We start from the raw sequence: 19451 nt of genomic DNA on the forward strand, positions 1-19451 counted from the left end.
TTATTTTTTTTAAAAGCTATTTTTTTTAAAAAAAATCCGGTTTGTGGATTTTCCGTATTTTTAACTGGTGCAAATTGCAGCCACAACTGACGCCATAATTTAGGCATGTCCCTGTTTAAAGAGCTCACATTACACGTAGTTGTGCAAATGTGCCCCTCACCACAGCTGCCGCCTGAAGTTCCCAGCACAGTGTAGGATAAAGGAACCTCAATTCCATATATGCATCCTTCCATCGTGCAAGTAGACACCCGTTATGCTTGTGCAATCGGTTGTGTGAACTGTTCTTCAACCAGTTGCACAATGGGTGAAGGCAGTTGCATAACTGGTTAAAGAAGTAGAACATCCTTTCTCAACCTGGGGTGCTCCAGATGTGTTGGACTACAACTCCCAGAATGCCCTGCTGGGGCATTCTGGGAGATGCAGTCCAACACATCTGGAGCGCCCCAGGTTGAGGAAGGCTGAAGTAGAAGGTGCAACCGGCTGCACAACTCATGGCACAAGAGGGATGCAAAACCAGTTCATAGAATCATAGAATTGTATTATTATATTATTATTTATTTATATAGCACCATTAATGTACATGGTGCTGTACAGAGTAAAACAGTAAATAGCAAGACCCTGCCGCATAGGCTTACAATCTAATAAAATCATAGTAAAACAATAAGGAGGGGAAGAGAATGCCAACAGAATTGTAGAGTTGGAAGGGGCCTCTAAGGCCATCCAGTCCAACACCGTCCTCAATGCAGGAATCCACCTTAAAGCACCCCTGATAGATGGTTGTCCAGCTGTCTCTTGGAGGCCTCTAGTGTGGGAGAGCCCACAACTTCCCGAGGTAACTGGTTCCGTTGTCATACCACTCTAACAGTCAGGACGTTTTTCCTGATGCCCAGCCAGAATCTGAGCCCATTATTCCACGTCCTACATTCTGGGATGATCGAGAAGAGATCTTGGCCCTCCTCTGTGTGACAACCCTTCAAGTATTTGAAGAGTGCTCTCATGTCTCCCCTCAATCTTCTCTTCTCCAGGCTCAACATGCCCATTTCTTTCAGTCTCTCTTCATAGGGCTTTGTTTCCAGACCCCTGATCATCCTGGTTGCCCTCCTCTGAGCACGCTCCAGCTTGTCTGCGTCCTTCTTGAATTGTGGAGCCCAGAACTGGACACAATACTCTAGATGAGGCCTAACCAGGGCCGAATAGAGAGGAACCAGTACCTCACACGATTTGGAAGCTCTACTAGTAGTCATCCCACCTTTCTCTTCGATTTCCCCATCTTTCCTCCTCCCTCGGAGGTGTGCACATCAGTGGGATGGTAAAAAACAGGAAGGACGCCTGAACACTGCAGGCAGAACATCGTCTCCGGCTACATGAAAAAAAGGGCATAAAAGTTCATCGCCGTCCCCCGGGCAGTAATTAATGACACCATAAGAACCGGGGAAGGGAAGGAGCGCCCGCGCTGGCAAATGAGCTCACCGTGGCTAACGTTATTACTTACTTCACTGAGCTAAGTAACTCTCTTGGAATTGCGTGCGATATTTCTGAGCTCAGTAGGAAGGCGGGTGCAATTCGGTCACTCGGTTTACAGGCCGCACTCAACCTAGGGCTAGGTGGGCTGTGAATCAGTAGGGAAATTTAAAGTGATACCTATCCGTCAAAAGGGGGGGGGCATCAGAGAACTTCACAAGACATGATAGCACTGTTCAAATACTTAAAAGGTTGTCACACAGAGGAGGGCTTTCTCGGTCCTCCCAGAGTGCAGGACACGGAATAACGGACTCAAGTTAAAGGAAGCCAGATTCCAGCTGGACATCAGGAAAAACTTCCTGACTGTTAGAGCAGTACGACATTTGGTGTCCAACCGTACGGGTCCGCAAGGGTTGTGTCGGGTGTGCCCAGGCACACCCTAATGTCTTGAGTAATACTATCAGGAAAAACTTCCTGACTGTTAGAGCAGTATGACAATGGAATCAGTTACCTATGGAGGTTGTGGGCTCTCCCACACTAGAGGCCTTCAAGAGGCAGCTGGACAACCATCTGTCAGGGATGCTTTAGGGTGGATTCCTGCATTGAGCAGGGGGTTGGACTCGATGGCCTTGTAGGCCCCTTCCAACTCTGCTATTCTATGATTCTATGATTCTATGAGGTGGCATGGATACCAAGGCCCTGAACTTAGGGATTTCCATCACTTGGAAATTTGGTGGGGGGGTTGTTTTGTATTTATTTATTTATTTATTTACTTATTTATTATATTTTTATACCTCCCAATAGCCGAAGCTCTCTGGGCGGTTCACAAAACTTTGTAGTTTTATCACTCAATGGAGTTCTGCAGTGTGGATGCCTCACTTTGTAGTTGTGAGCAAGCTGCAGGCCTTTCCCCAAACTGCACGTCATCTTCGTGTTCTTCATCATCATCATCATAATCATCATCATCATCATCATCATCATCATCCAGGTTCTGCAATGTGCACAAATTCCTGAATCATTTCTGAACAAAATAGAGGCAATTTGGTCACAATTCGCACAGGGGAATTTTTGTGGTGTGCAAAAACGTTTCGTTGTTTTGGAGGATGTTTGCCCTTTATTAAGCCCAAGCATAGGGTGGGGGGGGGGGGGAGTGAGGTACTTCAAGACACCTGAGCTTGCACTTTGCTCCAGCAAGTGGCAAATTCAGACTGAGCCTTAAGTAAGAGGTGAGCTTCTTAGAGTGGGCTAGCTCTTCTCCCTTTGGGCTCACTAGCGATGCCTTTGGCAGCGATGGCATGAAGGCAACTGGAATGTGTGTTGGAACAAGAGACCTTGGACCCTTCTTTGGGTGACTGGTCTGGTGGGTTCTTCTGGTGCTGAGGGTGCTAAGGTGAGAAGGGGATTTATGGGTACACCCATGGCCACATCCTCTTCTGGGTCAGAGATTTCTCCTCTTGTGGGGGGACACAAAATCCTGGGGCATGACAAGGGATATCAAGAGAATTCATAATGGATGCAAATGAGTTTGGATTTATTTATTTATTTCATAGAATCATAGAATAGCAGAGTTGGAAGGGGCCTACAATGCCATCGAGTCCAACCCCCTGCTCAATGCAGGAATCCACTCTAAAGCATCCCTGACAGGTGGTTGTCCAACTGCCTCTTGAAGGCCTCTAGTGTGGGAGAGCCCACAACCTCACCAGGCAACTGATTCCATTCTTGTACTGCTCTAACAGTCAGGAAGTTTTTCCTGATGTCCAGCCGGAATCTGGCTTCCTTTAACTTGAGCCCGTTATTCCGTGTCCTGCACTCTGGGAGGATCGAGAAGAGATCCTGGCCCTCCTCTGTGTGACAACCTTTTAAGTATTTGAAGAGTGCTCTCATGTCTCCCCTCAATCTTCTCTTCTCCAGGCTAAACATGCCCAGTTCTTTCAGTCTCTCTTCATAGGGCTTTGTTTCCAGACCCCTGATCATCCTGGTTGCCCTCCTCTGAACCCCCTCCAGCTTATCTGCATCCTTCTTGAATTGTGAAGCCCAGAACTGGACGCAATACTCTAGATGAGGCTTGCGTCCAGTTCTGGGCTGTACAATTCAAGAATTTATTTATTATATTTCTATGCTGTCCAATAGCCAAAGCTCTCCGGGTAGTTCTCACCCAGAGATCGTGTGAATCTGCTCTTCACATCCACAGTGGACCAGCTTTTCTCAAATCACACAGATTCTAAGGACCAGTGGTCCAATTTTTCACTAGTGGGTGTTGCACTAATTTGCATTTGCACTCATGCACATTTACTAAGCAACTAGAGCAAATTAGCACCGATGCGGATTGGCTCTGGTAGAACGAAATTTTATCTAAAAATATTTTTAAAAATCCGATTCAGTCAAGGAGTGGACGGCAGAGAAAACGTCTCACGGAAAAGACGCCTTTGTGCATTTCACGAAGTCGTGACAGGAATGGGTGGGTTATGGGGCCCAGATGGGCAGAGCCAGCAGAACTCATTGGCCCCCTCGCCGCTGCCCAACGGCCCCCCCACCTCTCTTTGCGCAGGCTCTGATGAGATGGACTTTTGTTTTGCTTCAAAATGAGCAGGGAACAACCAGTAATGAATGCAAACAGGGCAACACGGCAGTAGATTCAAGGGTGTGCGTGCGTGCATGCGTGCATGCGGCTGTGATCTGACGATGCAAAATCCCAGAAGGCAGGCCGTTCTCATAAAACAAAAAAAGGGGGCAAATCCTTTATAAAGCTCCAGGTTTTGTTTATCATAGCCAAGTATCTATGCTTGGAACCGGAGGGGTGTGTGTTTGTGTGTGCGAATTTAAGCAAGGATATGGCCAGCTTGCTGGCAGGTAGAGGGTGAAAAGGGATTAAAAGTCAAGCGCCTTATCGCATCAGAGGAAACCGAGCTGGGAGGCTCAGGCCTCGTTTCCCCAGCCGTATGGCTGCTCTGATAAATCTTTGATGAACAAGGCAGAGCAAAAAGCCATTTGATCTAAGGCCGAGATAGGGGAGTTGTCAAGGAGGCAGCGCGGGTCGGAAATGTCTCGTCTTACTCCCTGCCCGGCGCCACCGCACTTCAGTGGCCCATGAGGAATATTTGGAAATGGCAGCCGGTGTTATTTGATGCCTATCGGGGCCACGACAAAGAAGGCCCTGCAACAGAGTGGGGACTTGCCCCACCTCCAGAGAGCGTACCCTCAGAATGTTGGGCTAGGACTAGGGAGTGCCAGGTTTGAATCCTCACTTGGTCAAGATGAAGCTCTCGCTAAGTCACCTTGAGCCAGTCGTGATCTCTCAGCCTGATCAACCCTGCAGGGTTGTTGTGTGAGGACAAAATGGGGGAGAGGGAATGTTCTTTAAGCCAGGAGCAAGGGAACTTGTCAGCCTGAGGGCAGGATTCATTTTCAGAGAAGTTCCTAGGGACTGCATTCCAGAGGTGGGTGGTGGAGGCAAAGGGGGCGTGGCCCAAGGCAAAAAGGGGAGGGGCCAACATACTGTAGCTCATTTCCAGTAACTAAGTTCCAGTTTAGAATGGGGAAAAACTGCATAATAGTTGGGAAACCACCCAATGATCAGTGTATGGAGGAAAAGGAGGTGGTATCAGAGAAAGGGGCGAGGCCATCTGGGTGGATTGGGACCATAGGAGGGCCAAATTGCCCCCCCCTGAGGTTCCCGACTCCTGAAATTGGGTACGGAGACTAAGATTGCAATCCTTACTTGGGAGCGGGTCCCCTCAAATGCCACAGGGCTTACTTCCGAGGAGGCATGCCTCGGATTGCACTGTAAGGGACTGTGTCCAAGGCTGCATGGAAAAAGATGGGATGTGAGGAGGGGTTTGGAGGAAATAAGAGAGAGGGCAGCATGTAGGTCTTCTTGGGGAGGTGAGTTCTGAGTTTACAGCACAGCAAGGGCAGATCCATTTGAGTAATTCCAGCTGGGCATCAGGCAAAACTTCCTGACTGTTAGAGCAGTACGACAATGGAACCAGTTATCTAGGGAGGTGGTGGGCTCTCCCACCCTAGAGGCCTTCAAGAGGCAGCTGGACAACCCTCTGTCAGGGATGCTTTAGGGTGGATTCCTGCATTGAGCAGGGGGTTGGACTGGATGGCCTTGTAGGCCCCTTCCAACTCTACTATTCTATGATTCTATAAGTCACCGAGGGACAGAAAATGCAGGAATACATCTTGTATAAAGATTGTAATGCACCAATCTGGCTTCAGAAATAGGCCAGTCATTTGGAACGGCAAAATCCGGGGAGAAATTGGGACACATCCCTCACTTTCAGTGGCTTTAAATTAAGATCTTTTCCAGTCAGAAGTAGCCCTGATCTACCAAGGTCAGGTAGGTCTTTTGTTTTTCGTGTCGCTCCCCTCTTCCAAATCTGTCCCCCTTCTCCGGCGTGGGTTCTCTCCGGACGCCTTCCCACTGACGTAACCCCACCCTTGTAGCTGCTTACAGGTCGGAAAGGTCACCGGGGTTCCGAACTCGACTGCTCCTTTCGAGGGGGACAAATCCATACCTTACTGTCAGATAAACTCACTCGTTTGGCGGAAGGGGAAAAATGGGAAAGAAACACACACACACACATACCCTTCTTGGAATGGTTGATAGGGCTTCTTCGGGTGAGTGGATCCTGTGAATTTTAATTCAGGAAGCAAGAACAGATGTCAGGGCGGGGGCTGGAGAGATGGAGACAGCTGTTGTCCCTCTAAGAACTTTTTGGTTGTCTGCGAAGGGCAGGGAATGGTGCTGCCGGGCTCCATGAACCAATGCACCTTCTAAAACCTTCAAAAGAGGAAATCCATCCATTCTCTCTCTCTCTCTCTCTCTCTCTCTCTCTCTCTCTCTTTCTCTCTCTCTCTCTCTCTCTCTCACACACACACACACACACACACACACACACACACACACCCCATTGGAAGCTTCTTCCTATCTCTTCCCCACCTTGTGGCTGCACGTGTAAAATGGCTGCAATGCAGCAGGATTTGTTGCACTGTAGTGTAGTTGTCACCCCTGCGTCCACCCCCTGGACTCAGTTGGGCATTTGTGGCACTTGCGGGTCAAGTGTCTGCATGGGCCGACAGGCGCCCAGCAGCTATTTACGAGAATGAAGGCTCTGGAGGTTATGTAATTTCCCCCATTGCGTAAATGACATCTGTAAAGGCCCCTTTGACGCAAAAGTAAAGGCACGAACTCTTGCGTAAATAGGGCCTTTACGGTCACGATTTAGGCAATGGGAGAAAATGCAATTTCCAGAGCCTCCATGGTGCCGCAACAATGGAGGCTCTGGAAATTGCACATTTCCCCCCATTGCATAAATGCCGTTCATAAAGGCCCCTTTTATGCAAAAGTAAAGGCATGAACTTTTGCGTAAATAAGGCCTTTACGGCCACCATTTATGCAATGGGGGAAAATGTGCAATTTCCAGAGCCTCCATTGTGCCGCAACAATGGAGGCTCTGAAAATTGTGCATTTTCCCATTGCGTAAATGGTGGCCGTAAAGGCCCTTTTTATGCAAAAGTAAAGGCGTGAACTCTTGCGTAAATAGGGCCTTTATGGCCACCATTTATACATTGAGGAAATTGCGCATTTCTCCATTGCGTAAATGGCAGCCATAAAGGCCCCATGTATGCAACGGGGGAAATTATGTAATTTCCGGATCCTCCATTGTCGTGCACAATGAAATCTCTGGATGAGGGTGGATGGGATTGCAATGTCAGCAGATGCTCGCCGAGCTATAAAAGAAGCTCACGTGTTGGTGCAAGCAGGGTGAATGGCGGCGGCACAGTGAACATTCGACCAATCGGACCCGAGTGAGTTCACCCATCTCTGGGTAGTGCTAAGCTGCAATGTCTCTCACACACACACACACACACGCACACACACACACACACACACCCCAGTTTTGCCACTGGCAGGGCTGGGCCATGGGCACCAGTCTCAGGCAAGCCAAGAAGCAGGACATGCTAAGAGTCAGGAGTCAGAACAATCCAGGAGTCAGGATGGAGGAACAAACCCAGATTAAAGGGCAAACTAGGAAGAAAGATAAAGTTGGCCATTGTGGGGCAATCTTGTTCACTTTTGGTTTGATGGATCCCTGTGGCGCCCCCTACTCGGGCCACATTTTGCAAGCTATGTGGCAGTTCAATTCCTGAAAGTCAGGAGCTTTTCCATATATATATATATATATATATATATATATATATATATATATATGCTAGTCCCGATTTGCATAAAATTGCGTGTGGAACTATTTTAGGAAAATTGTGACTAACACAAAATTGCAGCTGTAAATTGCGCGGTTTACGGCTGCGGTTTTGCACAAGTTGCAATTTCCATGAATCGTTATACCCACAATTTTGTACAACTTACATTTTGCATATGTAGTGGTAAGCTGCAAACCGGCCCAACTTATGCAACATGTCGGACAAGCCCAGGGACACACAACCTGAAATCCAGGGATGGGGGTTGTTGAAAAGTAACTGAGCTCTGCCCCCCAAACTGATCCCTCTGATATCCCTAAGGCAGAACCAAGGAGCATAGCAGACATCAGGACAAAAAAAATGCCTGTGCATGTGAGAGAAGGGTGGTACCTCTTCTAAAATGGTGTCAAAAGAGGCATTCCCTCCTGTGAGAGGGAGACTTCCCCAAAGGTCCATCTCTGAGAAGGGAACTGCCTGAAGTTCAAAGGTTCTCCACATGGAGGCAGCTGCACACAGATCCAACAACTCTAGAGGAAATGACAGGAGAAGTCAGGGGAGGAACAGCATTCAATGCAGCAGAGTTAGAAAGAAAGAAAGAAAGAAAGAAAGAAAGAAAGAAAGAAAGAAAGAAAGAAAGAAAGAAGAGGCTAGCCTCCACATGGTAGGACTGGAGGGGAAGATAGAGGGGCACAGCATGAAATGAAGCATGGGGGGGAGGGCGGAAGAGGCTAGCACCAAAGTAGTAGGACTACTACTACTGGAAGGAAACAGCATCAAATGAAAGTGGGGAAAAAAGACTAGCCTCATATGGTAGGACTGGTGAGGAAGACTAGAGGGGAACAGCAACAAATCAAGCAGGTTGAAAAAAAGAGAGAGGCTATCCTCCAAATGATAGGACTGGAGGAAAACAGCATCAGTGAAAGAAGAGGCTAGCCTCAAAAGAGCAGGACTGGAGAGGAAAACTGTGGAGGTGTAGCATCAAATGTTGGAGAGTGGGGGGAAAAAGAGGCTAGCCTCAAAATAATAAATTATGTTCAATGAATAAAGTGGATTTTTATAGCCCCCTCCTCACCTCTTCCAAGTAAACTTTCCACTGAAGCACAAATGACACTGTATCAAAATTCTACATATTCCCCCCTCCCCAGTACCATTCCGAGGCTAGACTCTTTCTCATACTGGTTCAAAAGCCCTTAGTATCCCTTTCAGTTCTTGATGGAATGAGTTAGGGGGCAGAAGACAGTGAGTGGGACCGTCGCTGGGCGGGGTTGCTGCTCGTTGAGGACTCCATCCTTCTCCCTGAAATCGGGGCATCCGCCACTTGGCTGGCACTGTCATTCCGCCTGCCTTTTGCTTAGCAACTTGCTTAGCAACCCCCCAGCTGTTCAGTCCTTAAATAAAAAAATCAGAACAGCTTCCCAACCATGGCTGAATGTCAGGAAAAATCCAGTGGACGGCAAAGCAAGAAGGAAAATGGGAGAAATCGGCACAGGTAAGTAATGTGGGATGGATTTTTCTCACCTTAATGCCCCCGCCAAGATATGGCTGTCTGGTAACCTTGTAATCCCCACTCCCAGAAGACTTTAGCATGTGGGAAATGGAGGTTTAATCCTTCCCTCCTCAGCCACAACCCCCCCAAAAGCACCCCCCCCTGAGCGGCAGTGTGGTGTAGTGGTCATTCAAGTGCTCATGTGCATTGATAAGACACCACACCCACAAAAGTCTTACTACAACTGTACATGCAGTCTCATGCAAACTGGTGGTGTGTTTTTTTGTGGAAGAGGAAGATAGTATGTTATCAACACCCACATCAGCAACCTAGAGGGTAGGGATGTTTCGGTTCTCAAAACATCTGAACTTACCCCATTTGCAATCCCAAATGTCAAGATGAATAGCGGTTCATGTTTCAGTGTCTGCGACGTCTGCCATCATCTGGCACCTCCTCCATGCACAACAATGGAGGCTCTGGAAATTGTGCATTTCCCCTGTTGCGTAAACGGCAGCTGTAAATGCCCCGTTTATGTAAGGGTAAAGGCGCGAACGTAGGGTGACCCTATGAAAAGGAGGACAGGGCTCCTGTATCTTTAACAGTTGTACTGAAAAGGGAATTTCAGCAGGTGTCATTTGTATATATGGAGAACTTGGTGAAATTCCCTCTTCATCACCACAGTTAAAGCTGCAGGAGCTATGCTAGATTTAAAAGAGGGCAGGGCTCCTGCACCTTTAACTGCCATGATGAAGAGGAAATTTCACCAGGTGCTGCATGCATACAAATGACACCTGCTGAAATTCCCTTTTCTATGCAACTGTTAAAGATACAGGAGCCCGGTCCTCCTTTTCATAGGGTCACCCTAGCGAACGGAGAGTCTGTATCTACGCAATGGGGGAAAGTTTGTAATTTCCAGAGTGAGAGGAGATGTCTGCTGAGTGGTCGCAGGTCTTGCAGAGCCTCAAGCGTGGTTGGGGTAGCCCAAAATAGCAGACGTGGACGGTGGAGGTGATGGGAGTCAGATGTTGATCAGTTCACCCATACCTACGGCTGTAAGCTTGGATAACTGACCCTCTTTCTTTCTTTCTTTCTTTCTTTCTTTCTTTCTTTCTTTCTTTCTTTCCAATATTTATATTGGAAAGACCACCAGTGAGGGAGGAAGCAGCAGCCAGGCACCTCTCCATCGTGCCTGGGTCCAGCTCCAGGTGAGAGCCCCCTCCCTCCTGCTACCAACTGTCTCTGCAGAGACCACCAGTGAGGGAGGAAGCAGCAGCCAGGCACCTCTCCATCATGCCTGGGTCCAGCTGAGAGCCCCCTCCCTCCTGCTACCAACTGTCTCTGCAGAGGCCACCAGTGGGGGAGGAAGCAGCAGCCAGGCACCTCTCCATCGTGCCTGGGTCCAGCTCCAGCTGAGAGCCCCCTCCCTCCTGCTGCCAACTGCCAACTTTAACTGCTGAACTTTGCAACTAAGATTGTAGTGCCTGAGTTTGCTTTCCTTTTCCCCCTCCTCCTCCTCCCTCCCAATCCCCTTTCCTTTTGTGTCATGTCTTTTAGATTGTAAGCCTGTGGGCAGGGACTGTCAAGAAATACTTTTGTAAGCCGCTGTGAAAGCCTTTTTTGGCTGAATGGCGGCATAAAAATGCTTAAATAAATAAATAAATAAATAAATAAAAAATATACTGCTCCCTATTGGAAATTTCAGAGCAGTGTTCAAAATAAAATAAACTAAAAACAGAAGAAAACACTTTTATTTATTTATTGCATTTCTATACCGCCCAATAGCCGAAGCTTTCTGGGTGGTTTACAAAACAGATTTTAAAAGAAGCAAAATGCACAGTGAACCGTGGTCTGGTCACTAAGGAAAGGCTTCCTGGGATAATGACGTTATCAGGAGGCGCCGGAAGGAATACAAAGTTGGCGCCTGCCTGACCTCCAGAGGCAGGGAGTTCCACAGGAGGGGTGCCACCACGCTGAAGGCTCTTCCCCTGGTGGACTTCAATCAGAGGATGGGTCTGTGTGGAACCAGCAGGAGCAGGCCCTCGGATGACCTCAGTGACCGGGCAGGTTGGTAGGGGGGAAGGCGCTCTCTCAGGTATCCTGGTGCCAAGTGGTTTCTTTGGTTCCACAATTATTCCAGGGAAGACTCCGTTTGTCTTGTCGGTCTTGCGAGGGGAAGTTGGGGAGGGACATGGGGAGGAGAGAGAGAGAGAGAGAGAAAAGAGACAGAGGTTTTTAATATGCCCAAAGTAACAGTGCACTTTGCTTTTGGTGGGGGATGATATATATCAGGATGAAACGTGGCTGGAGTCATTGAGGAGGGCCCAGTAAATGGATTAAATCACACCAGAGCAAGCTCAAATGGCAGCCACGTGACCACGATTCGGGTTTAACTTGTCCGGCAGCTTGAATTGCTATTAAGTTTAATGGGGATTCCCACCGGACCTGACGCTCTTCTCACATAATGAAAAGCCGCTCGTCCAAGAGAAGCGACTTTGCCGGCAGGGCGGAGGCGGAGGTCGGAGCTTTGGAAATGGAAGGGAATGTTTCTGAGTGCCTCAGGGTCAGTTTGGTGGTGAAATCAGAGGCTTTCGGTCAAAGAGGGTGTGTGTTAATTTTGATAAGGGCTGGAGCAGGGGACAGAAGAAGCAGGAATTGTTCTGAAAAAAAGGGGTGGGAGATGTATTCATCTCTCAGTGCTCTTTGGGAGAATCATAGAATTCTAGCATTGAGAGGGACCTTTGAGGTCATGTAGTCCACCCCTTGCTCGATGCAATCCAAGGTGTGATTGCGGCAGGGCCAGGCAACCTAGTGGCCTCCAAATGTTTTCGACTACACCTCCCACAATCCCCTACTGTTGACCCGGTTGGCCGGGGCTGATGGCCGTTCTAGCTGAAAACATCTCGTGCATGACAGGTTGCTCACCCTGAACTAAGACACCCCTGTCAGATGTGGGGGGGGGGGCAGACACTGCTCAGATAGTTCTATCGAAGGAGATCCCAACCCCTTTTGAAACAGCCTGTTTCACGGCCAGAGAGCTTGGAACATTCGGACATTTGTCCTAATGGTTAGCCTAAATCTGCCTCTCTCCAATTTCCACCCAGTGGTTTCTAGTCCTTCCCTCTATAATAAATAAATAAATAAATAAATAAATAAATAAATAAATAAGATAGCACTCTTCAAATACTTAAAAGGTTGTCCCACAGAGGAGGGCCAGGATCTCTTCTCGATCCTCCCAGAGTGCAGGACACGGAATAACGGGCTCAAGTTAAAGGAAGCCTGATTCCAGCTGGACATCGGGAAAAACTTCCTGACTGTTAGAGCAGTGCGACGGTGGAATCAGTGACCTAGGGAGGTTGTGGGCTCTCCCACACTAGAGGCCTTCAAGAGGCAGCTGGACAACCATCGGTCAGGGATGCTTTAGGGTGGATTCCTGCATTGAGCAGGGGGTTGGCCTCGATGGCCTTGTAGGCCCCTTCCAACTCTGCTATTCTATGATTCTATGATTCTATGACTCTGTGCTTGCGCACCTGGCAGAATTCCATCTCTTCCAAAACGAGAGAAACGCCAATTACTTTGCCATCATAACTCAGCACCTGAGTGCGCTATTAATATATATAACGCCGGCTGTGGAAGTCAAACTACGGAGGCCCCTGAGCATTCTCCTTACACCTGCCCAGTGATGCACATGGCAGGACACATCCTCTCGGTAATGGATAGCTTCTTCCGCTTCTCGCTCCGGCAGGAGTGCGCAGTTGCGGCTTGGATCCCCGCAGTGCCCCTGTTCCGATTTCTCCGTAAATGAATCTCCACGCTTGAATTCGGCCACCTGTTAACGGGGACCGGCGGGGGAGCTCAGCTTCACCCTGCCGACACAAAAATACACCTCAGGGGAGTTGGAGGGCCGGCTGGCGAGACAGCCGGATGGATGCACTCCTTCGCTTCGCCGGGTGCAGATGAGGGAGCAGCTGGAGGGAAAGGCAAGGCAGGAATCCTCCCTGCTCTGTACCCCTAACCTTTAGTTCTGTGCTGCAGTGGGCCCCTTCATCTCCTGAAGCTGATTGGTGGGAGATTCAGGGCAGCTCAAAGGAAGGACTTCTTCTCACAGCATCACCCCCAAGATGCAGAGACGGCGTCACAAAGGGGGTTGAATAAATTCCTGGCGGAGAAAGCCGTCAACGATTATTAGTCCTGATGGCTACGTGTTTCCTCCGGGATCAGAAGCAGTAAGCCTGTTTTTCAGTTGCTGGGGAACATGGGTAGGAGGGTGTTGTTGTATTCCTTGTTATTTCCCATGGGCAGCTGGTGATTGGCCGCTGTGTGAACAGAATGCTGTATTAGATGGACCCTTGGTCTGATCCAGTTCTTCTGTTCTAGAAAGGAACAGGTCAGGAGTTCAGAGGAGTTCAGGAGAAAAAATTCAGGACACTTCCACTGCCACCCTCCCAGCATCTGCCGCCTGAGGCCTTGAGAGCAAACTACAATGATGTGTCTTTTTAAAGTGAGGGGGGGAGTGATTTAATTCCATGTTGATCAGAACATAAGAAGAGCCCTGATGCTGGGTCAGACCAAGGGTCCATCTAGTCCAGCACTGTGTTCACACTGTGGCCAACCATCTGTTGACCAGGGACCAACAAAGCAGGACATGGTGCAACAGCGCCCTCCCACCCATGTTCCCCAGCAACTGATGTATATAGAGGGTAGCACGAGGATTCCTCTCCCCATGACAAGGGGCAGGGCTTGGGGAGGAAGAGAGGCGGGACCCACGGAGATTTGTCCCCTTCCATGGGCCGCATCCTTCTTCCCTGTGGTGCACACCCTGTGGTGCTCAGAAAAGCCTTCCCTTCTGCTTGCCTTCCCCTGCAAGCAAAGCTCCCCAGTGGACGTCCAGTAGAATGGGACCAAGATGGCCACCTCAGTCCAATTCTTGCCACCTGACACTCCCCCACTTCCTGTCATGGTGAGGTCACCTCAATCAGAGAGGCAAGCATTGCGTCAGGGGAAATGGAGAGCTCTCGGTCTTCATGTAACATCGCATCATCCCCTGGGATGCCACCATTTTGAACGTGGCTGTGGGCCATGCCAGGGTCAAAGACCCAATTGCCCATATGTCTCCACCGCATGTGATATTGGCTCTGTTGCCAGTTATCTCTGGATATGCGCAATCTCTCTTCTTTTTCTTTTTTAAAGGCAAAATAAATGAATGTTCCAGAACCCTCAGGCAAGCGTACATCTGAACCGCTTGGGTGTGAATTATTTTCTCGCCTGCTCTGCTGCGGCATGAACAGATGGGGGCCGGGGGCTCTAGCAAAACACCTCTCCTGATCTCCCTCAGTAATGAGTCTCTACGCATGAATTGGGCCACATGTTTCTCTGAACGGCTGGGGCCCCCTTCGCATACAATGTGCAGAAGGAAATCAGCCACTGGTGGGTCAGCATGGTTGAAACTCAACCGTTGGATCTGAGATTCACTGTGTGGGTCTCATCCATCCCTACCTTCCATGAACCCAAACCGTTGCAAGGCAACATGGGTCATCTTTGCCCGTCCCACACACCACATCTGGATTCTGGTCTGAAGGGGCAAGGAAAAGTGTGGGTGCATGGAGGGTAAGATGTAAGCAAGCACAATTCAAGTCTTTGTACATCTGTACTCATTTGTATGATTCATAGAATCATAGAATAGTAGAACTGGAAGGGGCCTACAAGGCCATCAAGTCCAACCCTCTGCCTGTTGCAGAAATCCACCCTAAAGCAAACCTGACAGATGGTTGTCCTCTTGAAGGCCTCTAGTGTGGGAGAGGCCATGACCTCCCTAGGTAACTGGTTCCATTGTCATACTGCTCTAACAGTCAGGAAGTTTTTCCTGATGTCTAGCCGGAATCTGGCTTCCTGTAACTTGAGCCCTTTGTTCTGTGTCCTGCACTCTGGGAGGATCGAGAAGAGATCCTGGCCCTCCTCTGTGTGACAACCTTTCAAGTATTGGAAGAGTGCTATCATGTCTCCCCTCAATCTCCTCATCTCCAGGCTAAACATGCCCAGTTCTTTCAGTCTCTCCTGATCATCCTCGTTGCCCTCCTCTGAACACGCTCCAGCTTGTCTGCGTCCTTCTTGAAGTGAGGAGCCCAGAACTGGACGCAATACTCTAGATGAGGCCTAACCAGGGCCGAATAGAGGGGAACCAGTACCTCACGTGATTTGGAAGCTATACTTCAATTAATGCATCCCCAAATAGCAGCTGGAGGCAGCTGGACAACCACCTGTCAGGGATACTTTAGGGTGGATTCCTGCATTGAGCAGGGGGTTGGACTTGATGGCCTTGTAGGCCCCTTCTGACTCTGCTATTCTATGATTCTATGTGAGCAAACCATGGCTGAAATGTGTGTAAATTTCACACAAACAACACAGTGGCTGTAATTTGCACACATTACGCAAAAATGGTGTCTGGGCATTTCACACAAATTGCCACTTTGCACGCACGGTGGCTGCAAATAGCGCCATTTACGCAAAATTGCGGGCGGTTCACGGGCAAGTGGGCGTATCCGTGGAATGAGGCCTGGGACATCCTTACGTGCCAATGAGCATTAGCGCAAACCCCCTACAGAAGTGGGGAAAAAATGCTCCACAAGTCCACATGATGCATACGCCTGGTCTGCTGCAGAATTTGCAGGTTAGATCCATAGAAAACTGAACTTGTTTGAATCTGTTTTGGGTTACATTCCTATGTGGGGCACGCCCTCCTTAGAACAAGAGGATCGATTTCAGTTCCCATTTTCTTTTCATATTGTTACGGATACCGGGAGATCACCCTTTCTTGGGCCAAAAAGGTCAGGAAAAGGTCAGGAAGACTCACTGGCTGACATTTCATCAATGGGAGACGTTAGCAGCAGACATTTTCCTGATAGCTGAGTCTCTCTCTCTCTCTCCCCCCCTCTCTCTCTCTGGCCATTTCTACACTAGCCCGATAATGCGGGCTTGTCATGGCTGAGTCCCTGTGTGTCCAAATTATGCACACGGACTCCAGGGAGGAAAGAGGGACAAGAACGGGTTTTCCCAGGGATAAGTACTCCCTGGTTAGAACCGATTCATCCCAAGGTCTCGGGATCATCCCGAGAACGTGGGAGGTGTGGCCACCCATCCTGGCTTCTCCCCACAAGTTGCAGGGACTAGTAGAGGGAAGGAACCGGACCGGGAGGAATTGGGGTGGGGTGGGGAGTGGGATCAGGGCTTTTTTTTATACTTTAGTTTCAGTTGGAGCGCACATGCGCTAAGCTCCTTTTTTTAAAAAAATATGGTGGGCGTCACACCCTCCTTACTCCCGGGATGTCGTGCCCACATGTGGACTAAGAGAAGGATCTCATGATCAGGATTTCATGAGATCCTTCCCCCCCTCCCTCTACACCGGGCTGGTGTAGAAAGGGCCTCTCTCTCTCTTGTTCTTGAGACTTTGGAATGAGATACTATCCATGCTCCGGGAACATAACAGCTCTCTAGTTGCAGAAGCAAAAGCGACGGCAGCCACAGATTGGAGGCAATTTTTGCAGCTTCAATGTGGAGAAAGCAATTGAGCTGAGCATTGACCTGGAGTTAGCTAAGAATTGAGGAGCAGTCATGAGCAGGAAGAAAGCAGCAACTATTATTGCCTGGGAACTGGCAACGCAGTTAGCAGAAATCCGTGTCTGCTCCAGGCTTCTATTTGCTTCCTATAGGATCCACTTGCTCATAGGGAGGGGCTGTACCTCCGTGGTAGAGTCCTTGCTTTACATACCAGGGTTCAATGCCAGGAGAGAATCCTGCCTGAAACACTGGGAATCGCTTGAAGTTGCCCTGTTTGCCGCCTTGTACGTGAACCCATGTTCTCCTAAATTGTTCGTGCATTCACACTATGTGCACTTTAAAGAACACCGTGACCCCGTTCAGACAACACAGTAAGCCATGGTTAACCCTTTTGCAGTAAATGGTTAGTGAGCGTGTTTCAACCGTGGTTAGGTGGCCCCCATGGTTAGGAGTGGTTCACATGACACGCGAAGTCCTGGTTCACACGACACACTCACCCATAAGGTTTAGTGCAAAATGCTTAACCTCTGTGGCTTAGCGTGTTGTCTGAACGGGGTCTACCTAGTGCCAAATTCCTGGGCCCTGTTACAGATGGAGGCCCTGCTCCGTAGTATTTCAGGCTCAGTTCCTTGGCTGCGGAGGGCAGGTGAGCTCACACCTCACCTGAAGTCAAAGTTGCAGGAATTCTCTTTGAGCAGACTGAGGCTCCACTGAACAAGACAGAGGCATTATCTTGGGCGTAATTCAGAAAGGAATCGAAAATAAAACTGCCAATGTCATACTGCCTTTATACAAATAAAAACATAAGAGCCCTGCTGAACCTGACCAGGGGTCCATCTAGTCTAGCACTCCATTCACACAGTCACCAACCAGCTGTCAACCATGGACCCACAAGCAGGACACGGGTGCAACAGCACCCTCCCACACATATTCTTCAGCAACTGGTTGATTCTGGAGGTAGGACAGAGCCATCACAACTAGTAGCCATGGATAGTCTTCTCCTCCAGGAATTTATCCAACCCCCCTTTTAAAGCCATCCAAATTGGTGGCCATCACTACATCTCGTGGTAGTGAAATCCAGAGTTCAACTATCCGTTGTGCGAAGAGGCGTTTCCTTTTCTCTGTCCTAACTCTCCCACCCATCAGCTTCATGGGCTAAGGACTCCGTTGGGTTCTAGTATTTTGCAAACACACTTGCGGTACTGTTGTACAGTTCCGGTCATTGCACCTCAAAACAAATATGGTAGAGTTGGAAAAGGTTAAAATCTGTCCCAGAGAAGAATTTCTCTGCCAGCCCCCAAGAACCTCCATAGCAGCTCCCAAAACACATTTCCCCTTCCTGTTGTTCAAATTGCTTTGGGAAATAAATGATCCGAGATCTTCTGGGGTTTGAAGGTCTCAGGTAACATCCGTGTCAATCCAGGCTGAGCTTTGGAAATCTCTCCCATCTCTTGGGCTGAATTGTTGCCCTGCATTTATCCTTTCTAGCCATTTCAACGGATTACGCCAATATTTCAAAAAACATCTCTAATTCTTCTCTTCCCCGCTCTGCTGTCTCTGCCTGTGAGTAGCTCTAACAAGCCCCTTTCCGTAATTAGCGACATTTCTGTGGGGAAACGGCAGTCTGGAGAGGAAACAGCATTTCTTTAATTAAAAGAATTAATTGGGAGGGGCAGTGTTGAGAAGAAGAAATATTTAAATCGGAACAGCACGAGTAATGGATTCGTTGGTAGTCAAAAGTCTCAACCAGGCGTAACTTCTAATGGCGTTGACAGTTGTGTGCTGTTTGGTTCCACAGAGAGCACCAAGTCACTTATGATCCGTTGTATTCTTGGGTCACTTCCAGGGCTCCAACTTAAGGTGACCCTATGAAAAGGAGGACAGGGCTCCTGTATCTTTCACAGTTGCATAGAAAAGGGAAGTTCAGCAGGTGTCATTTGTATATATGGAGAACCTGGTGAAATTTCCTCTTCATCACAACAGTTAAAGGTGCAGGAGCTATACTAGAGTGACCAGATTTAAAAGAGGGCAGCTTTAACTGTTGTGATGAAGAGGGAATTTCACCAGGTTCCCCGTATATACAAATGACACCTGCTGAAATTCCCTTTTCTAAGCAACTGTTAAAGATGCAGGAGCCCTGTCCTCCTTTCCATAGGCTCACCCTACTCCAGCTCCCACCTTCAAACATCTCCCAATGGACGCCATCTTTATTTTCAACAATGCCAAAGAAGTTGAATCAATCTCCCGGGGAGTTGTGTGTAGGAGGAAAAAATGGCCGCCATCACAAAGAACATGATGGGTTCCATGCTTTTGAAGCAATGGCCTTGTCCCAAACACACATAGATGTTGCCTTAGATGCCAACTCAATTTTTGAGCCATTGTAGAGGGCAGAAATAGCCACCACTAGGGGCTGACAACATGACCACGTTCTCTACTGCCCTAGACGACCCCTAGTTAGGGATACAGTTGTACCACTTTCTGCTATGGGATTTGTTGATACTCTTCCCTGTAACTTGATTTGTTGAGTTCCCCTTTGGATCAGATCTTCAATAGGGGTCCGGTTGGATCAGGTCTTTCAGAGAAGCAAGGCGTTAAGTGAGAGAATGAGCCGGAGCCTGGGGGGTCTAGCTGATAAAGATTCCGTGAGTTTCAGCCCCCTGGAAGGATTCCTCCAGTATTCCTAGTGTAAGGTGGGAGGGGAGACAGAGAGAGAAACTGAACTGGTCACCTAAAATGTTGACCATGTGTC

This window comes from Elgaria multicarinata, chromosome 23 (assembly GCF_023053635.1).
Source record: "Elgaria multicarinata webbii isolate HBS135686 ecotype San Diego chromosome 23, rElgMul1.1.pri, whole genome shotgun sequence".
NCBI classification, from domain to species: Eukaryota; Metazoa; Chordata; class Lepidosauria; order Squamata; family Anguidae; genus Elgaria; species Elgaria multicarinata.